This window comes from Panulirus ornatus, chromosome 2 (genome assembly GCF_036320965.1).
Source record: "Panulirus ornatus isolate Po-2019 chromosome 2, ASM3632096v1, whole genome shotgun sequence".
In the NCBI taxonomy this organism is placed as follows: domain Eukaryota; kingdom Metazoa; phylum Arthropoda; class Malacostraca; order Decapoda; family Palinuridae; genus Panulirus; species Panulirus ornatus.
The window spans coordinates 55849639-55867323 of NC_092225.1; positions in this window are offsets into that span (position 1 = coordinate 55849639).

The window sequence follows — 17685 nt, forward strand, 5'->3', positions numbered from 1 at the left end:
ACATTTTCATTATTATTATTATTATTATTATTATTATTATTATTATTATTATTATTATTATAGTTTAATACTGTCATTCTGGATGTAAATGAATTTTTCCACTCATACAAGAGAACGGCGCCTGTGGTAGATGGTAGGTTCCACTATCATGACAGCCTAAGTAAAAAACCACATTAAGTCCCGTCTTGTCACCTACAATGCCCGTGTTCTGGGAAAGGCCATGGGTAGACTTGTATGAGAATGAGAGCCACGTTTTAGGAAAGAAAAATAAGAAATGGTTGCGTCAGGTGCGCGTATTAGGACTACCGCAAAGCACTTAACACTGTAACACATAACTGTCTGGTAAAGGAACAAGATCTTTATATGCAGGAAAAAGGTAGAATTATCCTTGTGGATAGACAGTTACCTTAATTAAACAAGGATCGCATGTTAGGGTAGCCTTATGAAATGAGTGTACCTGAATGTGTGTGTGAATGATATCGAGCTCATAGGGTAATTCGAATTAAAGAGGGAGGAAGATAACAGTGTTGGTCCAGTCAAATTCAGTCCAAGTAAATGCAAAGTAATGAGGATGGGTTTCAATGAAGGAAGGCTTCGATATGGTGATAAACTAGGTGGAAATAAGCTGCAGGAATGTGTGCATACGAGGGATTTGGGATTCTCTTTGCACCAAACCGGTCGTCTAAGCTTCGTTGAAATTCTCATTAGAGTATAGGAGACAAACAGTCTACTTGCATATATCAAATTTGCATTCAAGTAAAAGGGTGAGAAGATATTCAGCAAGCTTTTCTCATACTACATAATGCCAAAACTATAATTTCCTTTTTAAGCTTAGTCACCTCACAGGAATACAGAGAAGTGATAGGTGAGGTCTAAGGAAGGCAGCGTAGATGGTACCATAATGAAGAAAGCTAAGTTGTAGTAAAATTAGGTGCCACATATATTTATCCAACATTAAAGGTTCAAGAATAAGGCATGACTTGATCATCACCTGTAAAATTTTAAAGTCATATTGATGACATAAAGTAGTTCTGTGAGAGATGCAAAGTACAACAACCAGAAGCCACAACATGAAATTAAGCAAGAACGTGTTTTAGAAAGGATGTAGGGAGATGCTCTTTACTATACGAATGATGGAAAAAGTGAGTGATTCGTAACTTTACAAAGAAATTGAACGTGTAAAACTTAGTCATTACCATATAATTAGGTAATCATATATTTCCGAATCAAGGACAAGGAAGCATTATGATAACAATCGACCAGTAGCGTTATAAACGGGATTGTAGACTATCAGTGATGCTGTCTCACTTGTAGATACTACAGTAACGTACAGAGCTGGGTTACAATTTTTTCCATGTAGACACTGCAGTAACGCATGGGTCTGGGATACAGTCTTTTCTTAGTGGATACTGCAACCATTGATAAGGTTGGACTTTTAGCTTTTCTTGGTAGTTCTTGCAATGACATGTAGAGTTCGGCAGCATTCTTTTCTAGGTAGATATTGTAGTTATGATTTCAAGGCTACTGTCTTTTGTAAAATAGATATTGCAGTGCGTGTGGGACTAGGCTACAATATTTTTTCGTCTTTGATAGGACTAGGATACAGTCTTTTTATTATAGTTACTGCATGAGAAGGCTGTGTTACATCACAGTCTTTTTATCCCTTATTGAATGATTGTTCGACTCTTCGGTATAATGGTCTGGCCTTATATAGTCCTTAAGGGACCTGTCAAAGACCAAGACATCATACCCACAAATTTATTCTCCTTCTCAAGGGTTATACTGTCATGCTTAAGGAATTATTGAAATATAGTTAAGAGTAGATGAAGTTGCTTCAGGCAATCAACTTTGTCTCAGAATTCAGGGTACTCAGTAAGTTTGTTTAGCGCAGGTTAATATATTGACTGGGATGGACCATTTGCTTGTGTGCAGTTCCTCGAGTTTAATGCAAATTCATGCGTCTGTGGCTTTCCCACTTCTACATGACCTGATCTGAAGTGATGCTCATTCATAGACTGGTGCCGGTAACTGTTCTAACGGCATTTAGTTTGTATATAGCCTTTGTTTTTATTTTTGTGGTATGGGAAGTAAATGTAAGGTGTTTGTGATACCTAGAATTGTTGAAATAATGTTGAATGGAAGTGGTTCACCATTCATAGTTATGGAAGGGTGCAGGTTAGAATTTGGTCTGTTCTGGGCATTTCTTTAGGGATACAGACATTCTGTTTTGAGTGGGTTGATGCTGTAATTATGTGATGTGATATTGAGTGCTTCTTGTTATTTGCGTAATGTTAGGGTGTCATGATGTGACTGACTGTGAAGTCATTTACAAATGAGATGACTTTTACAATGTGCTCTGCAGGAGGTGATGGGTGACAGGAAGAGACTGAAGAGGGTTGGAGAAAGGCTTACTCTATGCTGTTGTGATTTCAGAACTTAAGAGGTGGTGCTTTCATAATTAACATTGGGTTGGCAGCCTGCTTTGAAATCGTTGAGTCACTTCTTGTCTTATCTTTGTGGAGGATGATGTCAAGTATCTGTTGTGTGAGGATTTGATGGGGAACTGTGTCAAATGTTTTCCTGATATATATGGCCAATGTTATAGTTTAAGAGGGGTTTATGGTTAGTTCAAGCCTTCATGGACCTTTAGGATGTGTTGTGCAAAGTTTGTTTGCAATGTAGTGGTGGAATCTTTGGGTCTAACGGTGCATTTATAGGTGAGAGAGGGACATCCTATGTGAGCCTATTGTATATAATTTTTTCAAGGAGTTTGAACAATAATGACATTAGTGACATGGAGTGATAGGAGTCACAGGGCTTGAAGGGTACCATGATATTAAGTTTGTATCAGTATTAAGTCCCCATTTCTTCTTAAGTCATCTACAGGTATTTACTTTTCGTCTTTCCACTCAAAATTTCTCAACAAAATGTTTCAATGTTTCACTCAATGTTTCTCAACAAAAGTGCAATCTTCATCCCTTTTTTTTCTGAACCACCCAAGTATATATGCCAAAGCCTTTTCTATACCCATATGTTCCAGAAAATTGTGTAAAGATTGATAACTTTATAAAGCAGTGTACATGTGAAAGTCAGTCCTTTCCTATGTATGCCGGTGTATGTAGGGGTGAACAAGTCCTCAAAGACTTATGATGTATAGTTGCAAAAATCAATACAAAAAATCTGCCTCAAGGTGAAATATGTAACTTTTGATGCTTATTACCAGATGCTATGGCTTAAATTTTTCCATACACAGGTTAGTCTGTGTGATTTCAAAATGGCCTATACAAGATCTGTACCCTTACATTATGTTGATCTTTTTAAGCTGTGAAACTCAAATAAGATGATGAGTATTAGTGATGAAAACCTTAGTATTCACAATAGTGTGTGAAGAAAAAAATTCCAAAAGTACTACATCTCACTTCTTATGCCAGAGAGTACTTCTGGAGTACCACATAACACATAACACTTTTCATTGAATATTTATGAATATCCCATATGCAGCTTGTACCTTAGATATTAGGACTACTATAGCAAAAGGTAATATCATGAATATTTTACTTTTATCATTGTCTAATGGATTTCTGAAAAGCTGTCAGAATGGCGCTTACCATTGTATTACATCATAGTACTCTGCAGGGAAAGCGAAGAAATAAGTAAGGTATATTGCACAAAGAAACAAGTAATGATTATTTCAAACTTACTATTTTTTGCTTGTTTTTTTTCCCTTATCAGCACGTTGCATATTAGATACATAATATTCCATTTTCATTCTCAGTATTTAGCATAAGATGAAAAGATGAATAAACTGTCAAAGATAAGTTATTTCTTTTAGCTTCTGTGTTCATATCTCACTTTTTGCAAAGCATTTCCCCAGCTCATTAACATGAGATGATTAATAACTCAAGATCTAACACATTCAACAATGAACACTTGTATTAATGTTGTGTAATGTTTGTGTATTTTGAGCCTATTTTGCTCCTAACACTGTGTATTTTGGACCTATTTTGCACAGAATACTCACTGCTTATGCTTTCATAGTTTAATTGATAAATGCTATTCAGTAAGCTGAACACTTTGAATACATGACAGTATGCTTAACATTGAAACCGAAAATTAGAAATCATTGGAAATGATCTTTATCCAGTACTTTTATGCTGTGTAACTGACATGCAGTACTTGTACTCTTATTCATGTTTTCAAACTCGTGTACTATTTTCTCTACTCAGATTTATGACCATTTTCAAGTACTTGTACAGGTACTAATACTTTTGATAACAAAAATTGTAAGTTTTCACACTTCAGCAGTTAAATCAATAAGGGATGCTACAATATGAATTGTTGGGTCACAAAATCTTAATGAGGGAAAAGACTGAGCTGTAATAATTTTGAGCCTCTCATCCACAACAGACTGCATACATGCCCCTCTCTCCAAAACTCACGCATTCATCTCCCTAACAACCCCATCCAAAAACAAATCAAACAACCATGGAGACATCACACACCCATCGCAAACCGACATTCACTGGGAACCAATCACTTTCCTTTCTTCGTACTCGTACACATGCCTTACATCCTTGATAAAAACTTCACTGCTTCTAGCAACTTGCCTCCCGCACCATATACTCTTTATACATTCCACAGAGCATCTCTATCAACTCTACCATATGCCTTCTCCAGTTCCATAAATGCTACATACAAATCCATTTGTTTTTCTAAGTATTTCTCACATTTTTCAAAGCAAACACTTGATCCACACATCCTCTAACACTTCTGAAACCACAGCTGAAACTACACTGCTCTTCCCCAATCTGATGCTCTGTACATACCTTGACTCTCTCGATCATTACCCTCCCATATAATTTCCCAAGAATACTCAACAAACTTATACCTCTGTAATTTGAACACTCACCTTTATCCCCTTTGCCTTTGTACAATGGCACTATGCATGCATTCCGCCAATCCTCAGGCACTTCACCATGAGCCATAAATACATTGAATATCCTCACCAACAGTCACCCCCTTTTTTAATAAATGTTCCCATTTGTTCTCTTGTTTTATGCTTTTTATTTACCTCCTTCCAAAACATCATTTTATTCTCCCTAAAATTTAATGATACTCTCTCACCCCAGCTCTCATTTGTCCTCTTTTTCACATCTTGCACCTTTTTCTTGACCTCCTGACTTTCTTTTATACATCTCCCTGTCATTTGTACTATTCCCCTACAAAAATCGTCCAAATGCCTCCTCTTCTCCTTCACTAATAATCTTACTTCTTCATCTCACCACTCACCACCCTTTCTAATCTGCCCACCTCCCACGCTTCTCATGCCACAAGCATCTTTTATGCAAGCCATCACTGCTTCTCTAAATACATACCATTCCATCCCCTACTCCCCTTATATTTATATATATATATATTTATTCTATTTATTATACTTTGCTGCTCTCTTCCGCGTTAGTGAGGTAGCGCAGGGAAGCAGACGAAAGAATGGCCCAACCACCCACATACACATGTATATACATAAACGCCCACACACGCACATATACATACCTATACATTTCAACGTATACATAGATATACATACACAGACATATACATGTATGCACATGTACATATTCATACATGCTGCCTTCATCCATTCCCATCGCCACCCTGCCACACATGAAATGGCACACCCCTCCCCCCATGTGCGCGTGAGGTAGCGCTAGGGAAAGACACAAGGCCACATTCGTCCACACTCAGACTTTAGCTGTCATGTTTAATGCGCTGAAACCACAGCTCCCTTTCCACATCCAGGCCCCACAAAACTTTCTACGGTTTACCCCAGACGCTTCACATGCCCTGGTTCAATCCATTGACAGCACATCGACCATGGTGTACCACATCATTCCAATATACTCTATTCCTTGCACACCTTTCACCCTCCTGTTTGTTCAGGCCCCAATTGCTCAAAGTCTTTTTCACTCCATCCTTCCACCTCCAATTTGGTCTCCCACTTCTCCTTGTTCCCTCCACCTCTGATGCATATATCCTCTTTGTCAATCTTTCCTCACTCATTCTCTCCATGTGACCAAACCATTTTATTACACCCTCTTCTGCTCTCTCAACCAACCACACTTTTTTTTTATTACCACACATCTCTCTTATCCTTTCATTACTTAATCAAACCACCTCACACCACATATTGTTCTCAAACATCTCATTTTCAACACATCTACCTTCCTCCGCACAACCCTATCTATATCCCACGCCTCACTACCATATAACATTGTTGGCACCACTATTCCTTCATACATACTCATTTATGCTTTCCGAGATAATGTTCTCGCCTTCCACACATTTTTCAACGCTCCCAAAACTTTCGTCCCCTCCCCCACCCTGTGACTCTCTTCTGCTTCCATCCTATGCCAAATCTACTCCCAGGTATGTAAAACACTACTTCCTCCAGTTTTTCTTCATTCAAACTTACCTCCCAATTGACTTGACCCTCAACCCTACTGTACCTAATAACCTTGCTCTTATTCACATTTACTCTCAGCTTTCTTCTTTCACACTCTTTACCAAACTCAGTCACCAGCTTCTGCAGTTTCTCATCCAAATCAACCTACAGTGCTGTATCATCAGTGAACAACAACTGACTCACTTCCCAAGCCCTCTCGTCCACAACAGACTGCATACTTGCCCCTCTCTCCAAAACTCTTGCATTCACCTCCCTAACAACCCCATCCATAAACAAATTAAATAACCATGGAGACGTCACACACCCCTGCCGGAAACTGACATTCACTGAGAACCAATCACTTTCCTCTCTTCCTACTCATACACATGCCTTACATCCTTGATAAAAACTTTTCACTGCTTCTAGCAACTTGCCTCCCACACCATATACTCTTAATACCTTCCACAGAGCATCTCTATCAGCTCTATATATGTAATTTTTTTTTTCATATACTTAATCCCCATTTCCTTAGTCAATGAGGTAGTCCCAGGAGCAGATGAAGAAAGGCCACATCCACTGAAATCCATTCTCCTGCTGTGTAATGCACCAAAACCACAGCTCTATCCACTGCCAGACCCCACAGACCTTTCCATGGTTTACCCCAAACGCTTCTCATGCTCTGGTTCAGTCCATTAACAGCATGTTGACCCCCGTATACTACATCATTCCAATTCACTCTGTCCTCCCATACACACCTTTCACCCTCCAGCATGTTAAGTCCCTGATCGCACAAAATGTAACCCACTCCATCCTTCTGCCTCCAATTTGGTCTCCCGCTTTTCCTTTTCCCTCCGTTTCTGACACAAATTCTTGATGTCAACTTTTCCTCACTCATTCTCTCCATATGCCCAAACCATTTCAACACACCCTTGTCTGCTCTCTCAACCAATGTTTTCTGTTACCACACATCTCTCTTAGCCTTTCATTACCTACTTGATCCAACCACCTTACCACATACTGTTCTCAATAGTCTAGGATTTTTCTTGATTTTTTTGAAAAATAGATTTTCTTGAAAATTTCAGCATAGATCCTTGTACGTGTGTTGAATGACAATCTTTGGTTATAACCTTAAGATTCGTGTAATTAGTCGAGTAATTAGAATTGTAAAATAATTAATTATAATTAATATTAAATATGTGGTTAAGCGCTCAATTTTACGAAATGCAGTCTTTTGACTCGATATCCTTACTCACCATATAGAATACCACATATACCCTGAGTTTCATTAAAATCTGTAGAACTTGAAAATCTGAGCAAAATATTACCCTAGGCTATAGTCTAGGATTTTTCTTGATTTTTTTGAAAAAATAGATTTTCCTGAAAATTTCAGCATAGATCCTTGTACGTGTGTTGAATGACAATCTTTGGTTTTAACCTTAAGATTCGTGTAATTAGTCGAGTAATTAGAATTTTAATATAATTAATTACAATTAATATCAAATATGTGGTTAAGCACTCAATTTTACGAAATGCAGTCTTTTGACTCGATATCCTTAATCACCATATAGAATACCACATATACCCTGAGTTTCATTAAAATCTGTAGAACTTGAAAATCTGAGCAAAATATTACCCTAGGCTATAGTCTAGGATTTTTCTTGATTTTTTTGAAAAAATAGATTTTCCTGAAAATTTCAGCATAGATCCTTGTACGTGTGTTGAATGACAATCTTTGGTTATAACCTTAAGATTCGTGTAATTAGTCGAGTAATTAGCATATTAATATAATTATTTATAATTAATATTAGATATGTGGTTAAGCGCTCAATTTTACGAAATGCAGTCTTTTGACTCGATATCCTTAATCACCATATAGAATACCACATATACCCTGAATTTCATTAAAATCTGAAGAACTCGAAAATCTGAGCAAAATTTTTCTTGATTTTTTGGAAAAAATAGATTTTCCTGAAAATTTCAGCATAGATCCTTGTACGTGTGTCAAATGACAATCTTTGGTTATAACCTTAAGATTCGTGTAATTAGTCGAGTAATTAGCATATTAATATAATTAATTATAATTAATATTAAGTATGTGGTTAAGCGCTCAATTTTACGAAATGCAGTCTTTTGATTCGATATCCTTAATCACCATATAGAATACCACATATACCCTGAGTTTCATTAAAATCTGAAGAACTTGAAATTCTGAGCAAAATATTACCCAAGGCGGCTATATAGCCTAGGATTTTTCTTGATTTTTTTGAAAAAATAGATTTTCCTGAAAATTTCAGCATAGATCCTTGTACGTGTGTTGAATGACAATCTTTCGTTATAACCTTAAGATTCGTGTAATTAGTCGATTAATTAGAATTTTAATATAATTAATTATAACTAATATTAAATATGTGGTTAAGCGCTCAATTTTACGAAATGCAGTCTTTTGACTCGATATCCTTACTCACCATATAGAATACCACATATACCGTGAGTTTCATTAAAATCTGTAGAACTTGAAAATCTGAGCAAAATATTACCCTAGGCTATAGTCTAGGATTTTTCTTGATTTTTTTGAATAAATAGATTTTCCTGATTATTTCAGCATAGATCCTTGTACGTGTGTTGAATGACAATCTTTGGTTATAACCTTAAGATTCGTGTAATTAGTCGAGTAATTAGAATTTTAATATAATTAATTATAATTAATATTAAATATGTGGTTAAGCGCTCAATTTTACGAAATGCAGTCTTTTGACTCGATATCCTTACTCACCATATAGAATACCACATATACCCTGAGTTTCATTAAAATCTGAAGAACTTGAAAATCTGAGCAAAATATTACCCTAGGATTTTTCTTGATGTTTTTGAAAAAATAGATTTTCCTGAAAATTTCAGCATAGATCCTTGTACGTGTGGTGAATGACAATCTTTGGTTATAACCTTAACATTCGTGTAATTACTCGAGTAATTAGTATAATGATATAATTAATTATGATTAATATTAAATATGTGGTTAAGCGCTCAATTTTACGAAATGCAGTCTTTTTACTCGATATCCTTAATCACCATATAGAATACCACATATACCCTGAGTTTCATTAAAATCTGAAGAACTTGAAAATCTGAGCAAAATATTACCCAAATTCAAAATATTGCCTAGGATTTTTCTTGATTTTTTGAAAAAATAGATTTTCCTGAAAATTTCAGCATAGATCCTTGTACGTGTGTTGAATGACAATCTTTGGTTATAACCTTAAGATTCGTGTAATTAGTCGAGTAATTAGCATATTAATATAATTAATTATAATTAATATTAAATATGTGGTTAAGCGCTCAATTTTACGAAATGCAGTCTTTTGACTCGATATCCTTAATCACCATGTAGAATACCATATATACCCTGAGTTTCATTAAAATCTGAAGAACTTGAAAATCTGAGCAAAATATTACCCAAGGCTATAGCCTAGGATTTTTCTTGATTTTTTTGAAAAAATAGATTTTCCTGAAAATTTCAGCATAGATCCTTGTACGTGTGTTGAATGACAATCTTTGGTTATAACTTTAAGATTCGTGTAATTAGTCGAGTAATTAGCATATTAATATAATTAATTATAATTAATATTAAATATGTGGTTAAGCGCTAAATTTTACGAAATTTAGTCTTTTGACTCGATATCCTTAATCATCATATAGAATACCACATATACCCTGAGTTTCACTAAAATCTGAAGAACTTGAAAATCTGAGCAAAATATTTCCCAAGGCGGCTACATAGCCTAGGATTTTTCTTGATTTTTTTGAAAAAATAGATTTTCCTGAAAATTTCACCATAGATCCTTGTACGTGTGTTGAATGACAATCTTTGGTTATAACCTTAAGATTCGTGTAATTAGTCGAGTAATTAGCATATTAATATAATTAATTATAATTAATATTAAATATCTGGTTAAGCGCTCAATTTTACGAAATGCAGTCTTTTGATTCGATATCCTTAATCACCATATAGAGTACCACATATACCCTGAGTTTCATTAAAATCTGAAGAACTTGAAAATCTGAGGAAAATATTACCCAAGCCTAGGATTTTTCTTGATTTTTTGAAAAAATAGATTTTCCTCAAAATTTCACCATAGATCCTTGTACGTGTGTTGAATGACAATATATTGTTATAACCTTAAGATTCGTGTAATTAGTCGAGTAATTAGCATATTAATATAATTATTTACAATTAATATTAGATATGTGGTTAAGCGCTCAATTTTACGAAATGCAGTCTTTTCACTCGATATCCTTAATCACCATATAGAATACCACATATACCCTGAATTTCATTAAAATCTGAAGAACTTGAAAATATGAGGAAAATATTACCCTAGGCTATAGTCTAGGATTTTTCTTGATTTTTTTGAATAAATAGATTTTCCTGATTATTTCAGCATAGATCCTTGTACGTGTGTTGAATGACAATCTTTGGTTATAACCTTAAGATTCGTGTAATTAGTCGAGTAATTAGAATATTGATATAATTAATTATAATTAATATTAAATATGTGGTTAAGCGCTCAATTTTACGAAATGCAGTCTTTTGACTCGATATCCTTAATCACCATATAGAATACCACATATACCCTGAGTTTCATTAAAATCTGAAGAACTTGAAAATCTGAGCAAAATATTACCCAAGGCTATAGCCTAGGATTTTTCTTGATTTTTTTGAAAAAATAGATTTTCCTGAAAATTTCAGCATAGATCCTTGTACGTGTGTTGAATGACAATCTTTGGTTATAACCTTAAGATTCGTGTAATTAGTCGAGTAATTAGAATATTAATATAATTAATTATAATTAATATTAAATATGTGGTTAAGCGCTCAATTTTACGAAATGCAGTCTTTTGACTCGATATCCTTAATCACCATATAGAATACCACATATACCCTGAGTTTCATTAAAATCTGAAGAACTTGAAAATCTGAGCCAAATATTACCCAAATTCAAAATATTGCCTAGGATTTTTCTTGATGTTTTTGAAAAAATAGATTTTCCTGAAAATTTCAGCATAGATCCTTGTACGTGTGTTGAATGACAATCTTTGGTTATAACCTTAAGACTCGTGTAATTAGTAGAGTAATTGGCATATTAATATATTTAATTATAATTAATATTGAATATGTGGTTAAGCGCTCAATTTTACGAAATGCAGTCTTTTGACTCGATATCTTTAATCACCATGTAGAATACCATATATACCCTGAGTTTCATTAAAATCTGTAGAACTTGAAAATCTGAGCAAAATATTACCCTAGGCTATAGCCTAGGATTTTTCTTGATTTTTTTGAAAAAATAGATTTTCCTGAAACTTTCAGCATAGATCCTTGTACGTGTGCTGAATGACAATCTTTGGTTATAACCTTAAGATTCGTGTAATTAGTCGAGTAATTAGAATTTTAATATAATTAATTATAATTAATATTAAATATGTGGTTAAGCGCTCAATTTTACGAAATGCAGTCTTTTGACTCGATATCCTTAATCACCATATAGAATACCACATATACCCTGAGTTTCATTAAAATCTGAAGAACTTGAAAATCTGAGCAAAATATTACCCAAGGCTATAGCCTAGGATTTTTCTTGATTTTTTTGAAAAAATAGATTTTCCTGAAAATTTCAGCATAGATCCTTGTACGTGTGTTGAATGACAATCTTTGGTTATAACCTTAAGATTCGTGTAATTAGTCGAGTAATTAGCATATTAATATAATTAATTATAATTAATATTAAATATGTGGTTAAGCGCTCAATTTTACGAAATGCAGTCTTTTGACTCGATATCCTTAATCACCATATAGAATACCACATATACCCTGAGTTTCATTAAAATCTGAAGAACTTGAAAATCTGAGCAAAATATTACCCAAGGCTATAGCCTAGGATTTTTCTTGATTTTTTTGAAAAAATAGATTTTCCTGAAAATTTCAGCATAGATCCTTGTACGTGTGTTGAATGACAATCTTTGGTTATAACCTTAAGATTCGTGTAATTAGTCGAGTAATTAGCATATTAATATAATTAATTATAATTAATATTAAATATGTGGTTAAGCGCTCAATTTTACGAAATGCAGTCTTTTGACTCGATATCCTTAATCACCATATAGAATACCACATATACCCTGAGTTTCATTAAAATCTGAAGAACTTGAAAATCTGAGCAAAATATTACCCAAGGCTATAGCCTAGGATTTTTCTTGATTTTTTTGAAAAAATAGATTTTCCTGAAAATTTCAGCATAGATCCTTGTACGTGTGTTGAATGACAATCTTTGGTTATAACCTTAAGATTCGTGTAATTAGTCGAGTAATTAGCATATTAATATAATTAATTATAATTAATATTAATATGTGGTTAAGCGCTCAATTTTACGAAATGCAGTCTTTTGACTCGATATCCTTAATCACCATATAGAATACCACATATACCCTGAGTTTCATTAAAATCTGAAGAACTTGAAAATCTGAGGAAAATATTACCCAAGCCTAGGATTTTTCTTGATTTTTTGAAAAAATAGATTTTCCTGAAAATTTCACCATAGATCCTTGTACGTGTGTTGAATGACAATATATTGTTATAACCTTAAGATTCGTGTAATTAGTCGAGTAATTAGCATATTAATATAATTATTTACAATTAATATTAGATATGTGGTTAAGCGCTCAATTTTACGAAATGCAGTCTTTTGACTCGATATCCTTAATCACCATATAGAATACCACATATACCCTGAATTTCATTAAAATCTGAAGAACTTGAAAATATGAGCAAAATATTACGCAAGGCGGCTATAGCCTAGGATTTTTCTTGATTTTTTTGAAAAAATAGATTTTCCTGAAAATTTCAGCATAGATCCTTGTAAGTGTGTCAGATGACAATCTTTGGTTATGACCTTAAGATTCGTGTAATTAGTCGAGTAATTAGCATATTAATATAATTAATTATAATTAATATTAAATATGTGGTTAAGCGCTCAATTTTACGAAATGCAGTCTTTTGACTCGATATCCTTAATCACCATATAGAATACCACATATACCCTGAGTTTCATTAAAATCTGAAGAACTTGAAAATCTGAGCAAAATATTTTGATTTTTTTGAAAAAATAGATTTTCCTGAAAATTTCAGCATAGATCCTTGTACGTGTGTTGAATGACAATCTTTGGTTATAACCTTAAGATTCGTGTAATTAGTCGAGTAATTAGCATATTAATATAATTAATTATAATTAATATTAAATATGTGGTTAAGCGCTCAATTTTACGAAATGCAGTCTTTTGACTCGATATCCTTAATCACCATATAGAATACCACATATACCCTGAGTTTCATTAAAATCTGAAGAACTTGAAAATCTGAGCAAAATATTACCCTAGGCTATAGCCTAGGATTTTTCTTGATTTTTTTGAAAAAATAGATTTTCCTGAAAATTTCAGCATAGATCCTTGTACGTGTGTTGAATGACAATCTTTGGTTATAACCTTAAGATTCGTGTAATTAGTCGAGTAATTAGAATATTAATATAATTAATTATAATTAATATTAAATATGTGGTTAAGCGCTCAATTTTACGAAATGCAGTCTTTTGACTCGATATCCTTAATCACCATATAGAATACCACATATACCCTGAGTTTCATTAAAATCTGAAGAACTTGAAAATCTGAGCAAAATATTACCCTAGGCTATAGCCTAGGATTTTTCTTGATTTTTTTGAAAAAATAGATTTTCCTGAAAATTTCAGCATAGATCCTTGTACGTGTGTTGAATGACAATCTTTGGTTATAACCTTAAGATTCGTGTAATTAGTCGAGTAATTAGCATATTAATATAATTAATTATAATTAATATTAAATATGTGGTTAAGCGCTCAATTTTACGAAATGCAGTCTTTTGACTCGATATCCTTAATCACCATATAGAATACCACATATACCCTGAGTTTCATTAAAATCTGAAGAACTTGAAAATCTGAGCAAAATATTACCCTAGGCTATAGCCTAGGATTTTTCTTGATTTTTTTGAAAAAATAGATTTTCCTGAAAATTTCAGCATAGATCCTTGTACGTGTGTTGAATGACAATCTTTGGTTATAACCTTAAGATTCGTGTAATTAGTCGAGTAATTAGAATATTAATATAATTAATTATAATTAATATTAAATATGTGGTTAAGCGCTCAATTTTACGAAATGCAGTCTTTTGACTCGATATCCTTAATCACCATATAGAATACCACATATACCCTGAGTTTCATTAAAATCTGAAGAACTTGAAAATCTGAGCAAAATATTACCCTAGGCTATAGTCTAGGATTTTTCTTGATTTTTTTGAAAAAATAGATTTTCCTGAAAATTTCAGCATAGATCCTTGTACGTGTGTTGAATGACAATCTTTGGTTATAACCTTAAGATTCGTGTAATTAGTCGAGTAATTAGAATATTAATATAATTAATTATAATTAATATTAAATATGTGGTTAAGCGCTCAATTTTACGAAATGCAGTCTTTTGACTCGATATCCTTAATCACCATATAGAATACCACATATACCCTGAGTTTCATTAAAATCTGAAGAACTTGAAAATCTGAGCAAAATATTACCCTAGGCTATAGCCTAGGATTTTTCTTGATTTTTTGAAAAAATAGATTTTCCTGAAAATTTCAGCATAGATCCTTGTACGTGTGTTGAATGACAATCTTTGGTTATAACCTTAAGATTCGTGTAATTAGTCGAGTAATTAGCATATTAATATAATTAATTATAATTAATATTAAATATGTGGTTAAGCGCTCAATTTTACGAAATGCAGTCTTTTGACTCGATATCCTTAATCACCATATAGAATACCACATATACCCTGAGTTTCATTAAAATCTGAAGAACTTGAAAATCTGAGCAAAATATTACCCTAGGATTTTTCTTGATTTTTTTGAAAAAATAGATTTTCCTGAAAATTTCAGCATAGATCCTTGTACGTGTGTTGAATGACAATCTTTGGTTATAACCTTAAGATTCGTGTAATTAGTCGAGTAATTAGCATATTAATATAATTAATTATAATTAATATTGAATATGTGGTTAAGCGCTCAATTTTACGAAATGCAGTCTTTTGACTCGATATCCTTAATCACCATATAGAATACCACATATACCCTGAGTTTCATTAAAATCTGAAGAACTTGAAAATCTGAGCAAAATATTACCCAAGGCTATAGCCTAGGATTTTTCTTGATTTTTTTGAAAAAATAGATTTTCCTGAAAATTTCAGCATAGATCCTTGTACGTGTGTTGAATGACAATCTTTGGTTATAACCTTAAGATTCGTGTAATTAGTCGAGTAATTAGCATATTAATATAATTAATTATAATTAATATTAATATGTGGTTAAGCGCTCAATTTTACGAAATGCAGTCTTTTGACTCGATATCCTTAATCACCATATAGAATACCACATATACCCTGAGTTTCATTAAAATCTGAAGAACTTGAAAATCTGAGCAAAATATTACCCAAGCTATAGCCTAGGATTTTTCTTGATTTTTTTGAAAAAATAGATTTTCCTGAAAATTTCAGCATAGATCCTTGTACGTGTGTTGAATGACAATCTTTGGTTATAACCTTAAGATTCGTGTAATTAGTCGAGTAATTAGTATATTGATATAATTAATTATAATTAATATTAAATATGTGGTTAAGCGCTCAATTTTACGAAATGCAGTCTTTTGACTCGATATCCTTAATCACCATATAGAATACCACATATACCCTGAGTTTCATTAAAATCTGAAGAACTTTAAAATCTGAGCAAAATATTACCCAAGACTATATCCTAGGATTTTTCTTGATTTTTTTGAAAAAATAGATTTTCCTGAAAATTTCAGCATAGATCCTTGTACGTGTGTTGAATGACAATCTTTGGTTATAACCTTAAGATTCGTGTAATTAGTCGAGTAATTAGCATATTAATATAATTAATTATAATTAATATTAAATATGTGGTTAAGCGCTCAATTTTACGAAATGCAGTCTTTTGACTCGATATCCTTACTCACCATATAGAATACCACATATACCCTGAGTTTCATTAAAATCTGTAGAACTTGAAAATCTGAGCAAAATATTACCCTAGGCTATAGTCTAGGATTTTTCTTGATTTTTTTGAATAAATAGAATTTCCTGATTATTTCAGCATAGATCCTTGTACGTGTGTTGAATGACAATCTTTGGTTATAACCTTAAGATTCGTGTAATTAGTCGATTAATTAGAATTTTAATATAATTAATTATAATTATCAAATATGTGGTTAAGCGCTCAATTTTACGAAATGCAGTCTTTTGTCTCGATATCCTTACTCACCATATAGAATACCACATATACCCTGAGTTTCATTAAAATCTGAAGAACTTGAAAATCTGAGCAAAATATTACCTTATGATTTTTCTTGATTTTTTTGAAAATATAGATTTTCCTGAAAATTTCAGCATAGATCCTTGTACGTGTGTTGAATGACAATCTTTGGTTATAACCTTAAGATTCGTGTAATTAGTCGAGTAATTAGCATATTAATATAATTAATTATAATTAATATTAAATATGTGGTTAAGCGCTCAATTTTACGAAATGCAGTCTTTTGACTCGATATCCTTAATCACCATATAGAATACCACATATACCCTGAGTTTCATTAAAATCTGAAGAACTTGAAAATCTGAGCAAAATATTACCCTAGGATTTTTCTTGATTTTTTTTGAAAAAATAGATTTTCCTGAAAATTTCAGCATAGATCCTTGTACGTGTGTTGAATGACAGTCTTTGGTTATAACCTTAAGATTCGTGTAATTAGTCGAGTAATTAGCATATTAATATAATTAATTATAATTATATTAAATATGTGGTTAAGCGCTCAATTTTACGAAATGCAGTCTTTTGACTCGATATCCTTAATCACCATATAGAATACCACATATACCCTGAGTTTCATTAAAAAAAAAGCTGAAGAACTTGAAAATCTGAGCAAAATATTACAAAGCGGCTATAGCCTAGGATTTTTTCTTGGATTTTTTTGAAAAAATAGATTTTCTGAAAATTTCAGCATAGATCCTTGTAAGTTTGTTGGAATGACAATCTATGGTTATAACCATTAGATTCGTGTAATTAGTCGAGTAATTAGCATATTAATATAATTA